Here is a 7,269-nt window from a genome sequence, read left to right as displayed (position 1 = left end):
CTGAGATGGGATCCATGTATGAGAACAAAGTGTGGACTTTGGTTGACTTGCCCGATGATCGGTAAACCATCGAGAATAAATGGATCTTCAAGAAGAAGACTGACGCTGACGGTAATATTACAGTCTACAAAGCTCGACTTGTTGCGAAAGGTTTTCAACAAGTTCAAGGAGTTGACTATGATGAGACCTTCTCACCGGTAGTGATGCTTAAGTCCGTCCGAATCATGTTAGCAATTGCCGCATTTTATGATTATGAAATTTGGCAAATGGATGTCAAAATTGCGTTCCTTAATGGATATCTTAAAGAAGAATTGTATATGATGCAACCAGAAGGTTTTGTCAATCCAAAAGGTGCTAACAAAGTGTGCAAGCTCCAGGGATCCATTTATGGACTGGTGCAAGCATCTCGGAGTTGGAATATACGCTTTGATAGTGTGATCAAAGCATATAGTTTCATACAAACTTTTGGAGAAGCCTGTATTTACAAGAAAGTGAGTGGGAGCTCTGTAGCATTTCTGATATTATATGTAGATGACATATTGTTGATCGAAAATGATACTGAATTTCGGAATAGCATAAAATGATACTTGAATAAGAATTTTGCAATGAAAGACCTCAGTGAAGCCGCTTATATATATTAGGCATCACGATCTATAGAGATAGATCAAGACGCTTAATTGGACTTTCACAAAGCACATACCTTGATAAAGTTTTGAAGAAATTCAAAATGGATCAAGCAAATAAAGGGTTCTTGCCTGTGTTACAAGGTGTGAAGTTGAGTCAGACTCAATGCCCGACCACTGCAGAAGACAGAGAGAAAATGAAAGTCATTCCCTATGCTTCAGCCATAGGTTCTATCATGTATGCAATGTTGTGTACCAGACCTGATGTGTGCCTTTCTATTAGTTTAGCAGGGAGGTACCAAAGTAATCTAGGAGTGGAGCACTGGACAGCGGTCAAGAACATCCTAAAATACCTGAAAAGGACTAAGGATATGTTTCTCGTTTATGGAGGTGCCAAAGAGCTCGTCGTAAATGGTTACGTCGATGCAAGCTTTGACACTGATCCGGATGACTCTAAGTCACAAATCGGATATGTATTTATATTGAATGGAGGACCTATAAGTTGGTGCAGTTTCAAGAAGAGCGTCGTGGCAGGATCTACATGTGAAGCAGAGTACATAGCTGCTTCGGAAGCAGCAAATAAAGGAGTCTGGATGAAGGAGTTCATATCCGATCTAGGTGTCATACCTAGTGCATCGGGTCTAATGAAAATATTTTGTGACAATACTGGTGCAATTGCCTTGGCAAAGGAATCCCTATTTCACAAGAGAACCAAGCACATCAAGAGACACTTGAATTCCATCTGCGATCAAGTCAAGGAGGGAGACATAGAGATTTGCAAGATACATACGGATCTGGATGTTGTAGACGTGTTGACTAAGCCTCTCTCACGAGCAAAACATGATCAGCACCAAGACTCCATGGGTGTTAGAATCATTACTATGTAATCTAGATTATCGACTCTAGTGCAAGTGGGAGACTAAAGGAAATATGCCCTAGAGGCAATAATAAAGTTGTTATTTATATTTCCTTACATCATGATAAATGTTTATTATTCATGCTAAAATTGTATTAACCGGAAACTTAGTACATGTGTGAATACATAGACAAACACAGTGTCCCTAGTATGCATCTACTAGACTAGCTCGTTAATCAAAGATGGTTAAGTTTCCTAGCCATAGACATGTGTTGTCATTTGATTAACGGGATCAAATCATTAGGAGAATGATGTGATTGACTTGACCCATTCCGTTAGCTTAGCACTTGATCGTTTAGTTTGTTGCTATTGCTTTCTTCATGACTTATACATGTTCCTATGACTATGAGATTATGCAACTCCCGTTTACCGGAGGAACACTTTGTGTGCCACCAAACGTCACAACGTAACTGGGTGATTATAAAGATGCTCTACAGGTGTCTCCGATGGTATTTGTTGAGTTGGCATAGATCGAGATTAGGATTTGTCACTCCGATTGTCGGAGAGGTATCTCTGGGCCCTCTCGGTAATGCACATCACTATAAGCCTTGCAAGAAATGTGACTAATGAGTTAGTTGCGGGATGATGCATTATGGAATGAGTAAAGAGACTTGCCGGTAATGAGATTGAACTAGGTATGATGATACCGACGATCGAATCTCGGGCAAGTAACATACCGGTGACAAAGAGAACAACGTATGTTGCTGTGCGGTTTGACCGATAAAGATCTTCATAGAATATGTAGGAACCAATATGAGCATCCAAGTTCCGCTATTGGTTATTGACCGAAGATGAGTCTCGGTCATGTCTCCATAGTTCTCGAACCTGTAGGGTCCGCACGCTTAACGTTCCATGATGATTCGTATTATGAGTTTATGTGATTTGATGTACCGAAGGTTTTTTGTAGTCCTGAATGATATCACGGACATGACGAGGAGTCTCGAAATGGTCGAGACATAAAGATTCATATATTGGAAGGCTACATTCGGACACCATAATGGTTTAGGTCGTTTCGGATAAATTTCGGAGTACCGAGGGTTACTGGACCCCCCCGGGAAGTTATTGGGCCTCATGGGCCTAATGGTGGAATAGAGGAGGCAGGCCAAGGTGTGGCGCGTGCCCCCCTAGCCCAAACTGAATTGGACTAGGGTTAGGGGGGCCGGCCTCCCCTTTCCTTCTCTTCTTCCTCTCCTTCTTTCTTCTCCTACTAGGACTAGGAAAGGGGGGAACCTACTCCTACTAGGAGTAGGATTACCCCCCTTGGGCGCGCCCCTTGTGGCCAACCCTCCTCCTCCTCCCCTCCTTTATATACGGGGGAGGGGGGCACCCCATAGACACAAGTTGATCTTTAGCCATGTGCGGTGGCCCCTTCCACAGTTTTCCACCTCGGTCATATTTGTCATAGTGCTTAGGCGAAGCCCTGTGTTGGTAACTTCATCATCACCGTCACCACGCCGCCGTGCTGACAAAACTCTCCCTCGGCCTCAACTGGATCAAGAGTTCGAGGGACGTCACCGAGCTGAATGTGTGCAGATCGTGGAGGTGCCGTGCATTCGGTACTTGATCAGGTGGATCGCGAAGACGTTCGACTACATCAACCACGTTAATAAATGCTTCCGCTTTCGGTCTACAAGGGTACGTAGACACACTCTCCCCGCTCGTTGCTATGCTTCTCCTAGATAGATCTTGCGTGATCGTAGGATTTTTTTTGAAATACTATGTTCCCCAACAGTGATCCATATCAACTAAACCATGTCCGATCATCAGGTGAGATGGAGTAGTTTTCAATGGTGACATCTCTATGTTGATCATATCTACTATATGATTCACGTTCGACCTTTCAGTCTCAGTGTTCCGAGGCCATATCTGCATATGCTAGGCTTGTCAAGTTTAACCCGAGTATTCTGCACATGCAAAACTGTCTTGCACCCGTTGTATGTGAACGTAGAGCTTATCACACCCGATCATCACGTGGTGTCTCGGCACGACGAACTATCACAACGGTGCTTACTCAGGGAGAACACTTATACCTTGAAATTTAGTGAGGGATCAATTTATAGTGCTACCGCCGTACTAAGCAAAATAAGATGCATAAAAGATAAACATCACATGCAATCAAATATGTGACATGATATGGCCATCATCATCTTGTGCCTTTGTTCTCCATCTCCAAAGCACAGTCATGATCTCCGTCATCACTGGCTTGACACCTTGATCTCCATCGTAGCGTCGTTGTCGTCTCGCCAACTATTGCTTCTACGACTATCACTACCGCATAGTGACAAAGTAAAGCAATTACATGGCGATTGCATTTCATACAATAAAGCGACAACCATAAGGCTCCTGCCAGTTGCTGATAACTTTTACAAAACATGATCATCTCATACAATAACTTATATCACATCATGTCTTGACCATATCACATCACAACATGCCCTGCAAAAACAAGTGAGACATCCTCTACTTTGTTGTTGCAAGTTTTACGTGGCTGCTACGGGCTTCTAGCAAGAACCGTTCTTACCTACGCATCAAAACCACAATGATTTTTTGTCAAGTGTGCCATTTTAACCTTCAACAAGGAACAGTGTAGTCAAATTCGATTCAACTAAAGTTGGAGACACATACACCCACCAGCCACCTTTATGCAAAACAAGTTGCATGTCTGTCGGTGAAACCGTTCTCATGAATTGGTCATGTGAGGTTGGTCCGGGCCGCTTCATCCAACAATACCGTTAAATCAAAATAAGACGTTGGTGGTAAGCAGTATGATTATTATCGCCCACAACTCTTTGTGTTCTACTCATGCATATCATCTACGCATAGACCTGGCTCTGATACCACTGTTGGGGAACGTAGCATGCAATTTCAAAAAAATTCCTATGATCACGCAAGATCTATCTAGGAGATGCATAGCAATGAGAGGGGATAGTGTGTCCATGTACCCTCATAGACCGAAAGCAGAAGCGTTTTGTCAACGCAGTTGATGTAGTCGAACGTCTTCACGATCCAACCGATCCAAGTACCGAACGTACGACACCTCCGTGTTCAGCACACGTTCAACACGATGATGTCCCTCAAGCTCTTGATCCAGTAGAGGTTCGAAGGAGAGTTTCGTTAGCATGACGGCGTGGTGACGGTGTTGATGATGTGATCTGTGCAGGGCTTCGCCTAAGCACTATGACAATATGACTGAGGTGGTAAACTATGGAGGGGGCACCGCACATGGCTAAGGAACAATTGGTGTGCCTTTGGGGCGCTCCCCGCCCCCATATATAAAGGAGGAGAGGGAGGAGGCCGGCCCTAGGGGGCGCGCCATATGGGGGGAGTCCTACTAGGACTCCCAGTCCCAGTAGGATTCGGCCCCCTTTCTTTTCCTTCTCATGGAGGGGAGAAGTGGGAAAGAGACGGAGTAGGAGAAGGAAAGGGGGTGGCGCCCCCTTCCCTAGTCCAATTCGGCCTCCTACCTTGTGGGGGCATACCAGCCCCTTGTGGGCTGGTTAGCCTCCCTCCTATGGCCCATATGGCCCATATCATTCCCCCAGGGGTTCCGGTAACCACTCAAGTACTCATGTATGTACCTGATACACTCCGAAACCCTTCCGGTGTCTGAATACTACCTTCCAATGTATCAATCTTTACCTGTCGACCATTTCGAGACTCCTCGTCATGTCTGTGATCTCATCCGGGACTCTGAACAAACTTCGGTCACCAAAACACATAACTCATAATACAAATCGCCATCGGATGTTAAGCGTGCAGACCCTACGGGTTCGAGAACTATGTAGACATGACCAAGACACATCTCTGGTCAATAACCAATAGCGGAACCTGGATGCTCATATTGGTTCCTACATATTCTACGGAGATCTTTATCGGTCAAACCGCAATGACAACATACGTCATTCCCTTTGTCATCGGTATGTTACTTGCCCGAGATTCGATCGTCGGTATCCTCATATCTAGTTCAGTCTCGTTACCGGCAAGTCTATTTACTCGTTCCATAATGCATCATCCCACAACTAAATCATTAGTCACATTGCTTGCAATGCTTATAGTGATGTGGATTACCGAGAGGGCCCAGTGATACCTCTCCGATATTTAGAGTGACAAATCCTAATCTCGATCTATGCCAACCCAACAAACACCTTCTGTCGTGGGGTTGTCACGGCAGATGTCCTAGTGTGAGGACTTAATCGTGGAGCCATCACAACGTAGTTAGCTTAAAGGGGTTAAAGTGGGACAAAGGACGCAAGGAGTTTATACTGGTTCGGCCCCTTGCGGTGAAGGTAAAAGCCTAATCCAGTTGTGATGGGATTGCTAGGGTTTCGATGACCAGGTAGCGAATCTGCTTTGCCTGGCTCTCGAGTTGTTGTTTTCTGTCCTTGAACCACCGTCGATCGTCCCTTTATATACACAGGTTGACGCCCGGCGGTATACAAAATCCCGGCCGGCTCATAAACGTGTCCGGCTCGGTTTCTACCCTTTCCTATCTTACAACACAAGTTACACACCATATGTCGGTTTACTTCTACGGGCCCTAATCCGCCTTTGGGCCTTAGGCCTTCTTGTTAATCTCCATCGTAAAGCGCCATATTCCTTGTCTTCATGGGCTTCAATAAGAATAAACCACTATGAGTATAACCCGGCCCCTCATGGGCGGTTTATACTCAATAGTTATCTCCCCAGTATTAGGCCCCAGGTTGATTTGAACTTGTTCATGTCAATCTTCAGTACTTAGAAAAATTCCTTCTTCAATATCTTTACAAAAAATCTTGTAAACCGTCATGACGTCATCTTCCAAGACCATGATAACCCGCCGTGACGTCATCCGCTATTAACTTTACACAAAACCCAAATCTTTTAATGTATCTCCTTTAATGGATCTCCGAAAATCGAGGCGTCCGCATGTCTGTATATCCATTTTTTCGACCTCCTCAATTCTCGCGCCTGCCACTTATCCATCCTCCTTATAAATAGAGCCGAGGGTTATTTTCACTTTCCCCCTCCTGCCTCTTCGTCTCGTCGTCTTCCTCGCGTCGCCCCAGTGCTTCGAGCTCCGCCGGCGCCGTCGAACTTCGCCTCTGCCTCAACCTTGGCCGCTGCATCACCCTGAACGTACCAGAGAATCGCGGCGCCTCTCCACTATTCAACAGTTTCGGTGAGTTCTTCTTCCTTTCCTCTATAGATCCGTTTAGGGTTCGCACGGGCTCATGGAAGCTTCGTGGTGTTCTTCCCCTGTTCTTCATTATAGCCTATATGATAGACTCCAAACCTGATATACTCTTGTGTGGTAGCAATGATAGTCCTTCTTTTGCCATCAGATCATCTCTTTTATGTAGAAAAACCCGATCTGGAACTTCATGAACTGCTCAAGCACCAACCTTTAGGTCTAAATATTTTCCTTTTCCTGACATGCGGTAGATATGAAATTCTAATGTGAAACTTGTTCTTCCTCACTTAGTCATTTTTTGGCTTCAGATCTATACTCTCATTGTTCATGTAGGCGGTTTATCTTTTAGAAAATAAACTACCATATACCATTAGTCCCCTTGTAAACTGCCAATCGCTTTATCATTTATAATAGCATGAACCTACGGTTTAACAATTTTGCATGCCTGAATACCTTTTGTCTCTTAACTTGAAACGCTTTATGCTTGTCAACCATGAATCTTAAACCGGCACAAACCTTCCTTCAGGTTATCCAAGAAATGGCCAAGACTTTTTATGCTT

Source organism: Triticum urartu, chromosome 6A, assembly GCF_056163025.1.
Source record: "Triticum urartu cultivar PI428250 chromosome 6A, HENAU_Tu73, whole genome shotgun sequence".
Classification (NCBI taxonomy): Eukaryota; Viridiplantae; Streptophyta; class Magnoliopsida; order Poales; family Poaceae; genus Triticum; species Triticum urartu.
This window is presented reverse-complemented; position numbering follows the sequence as displayed.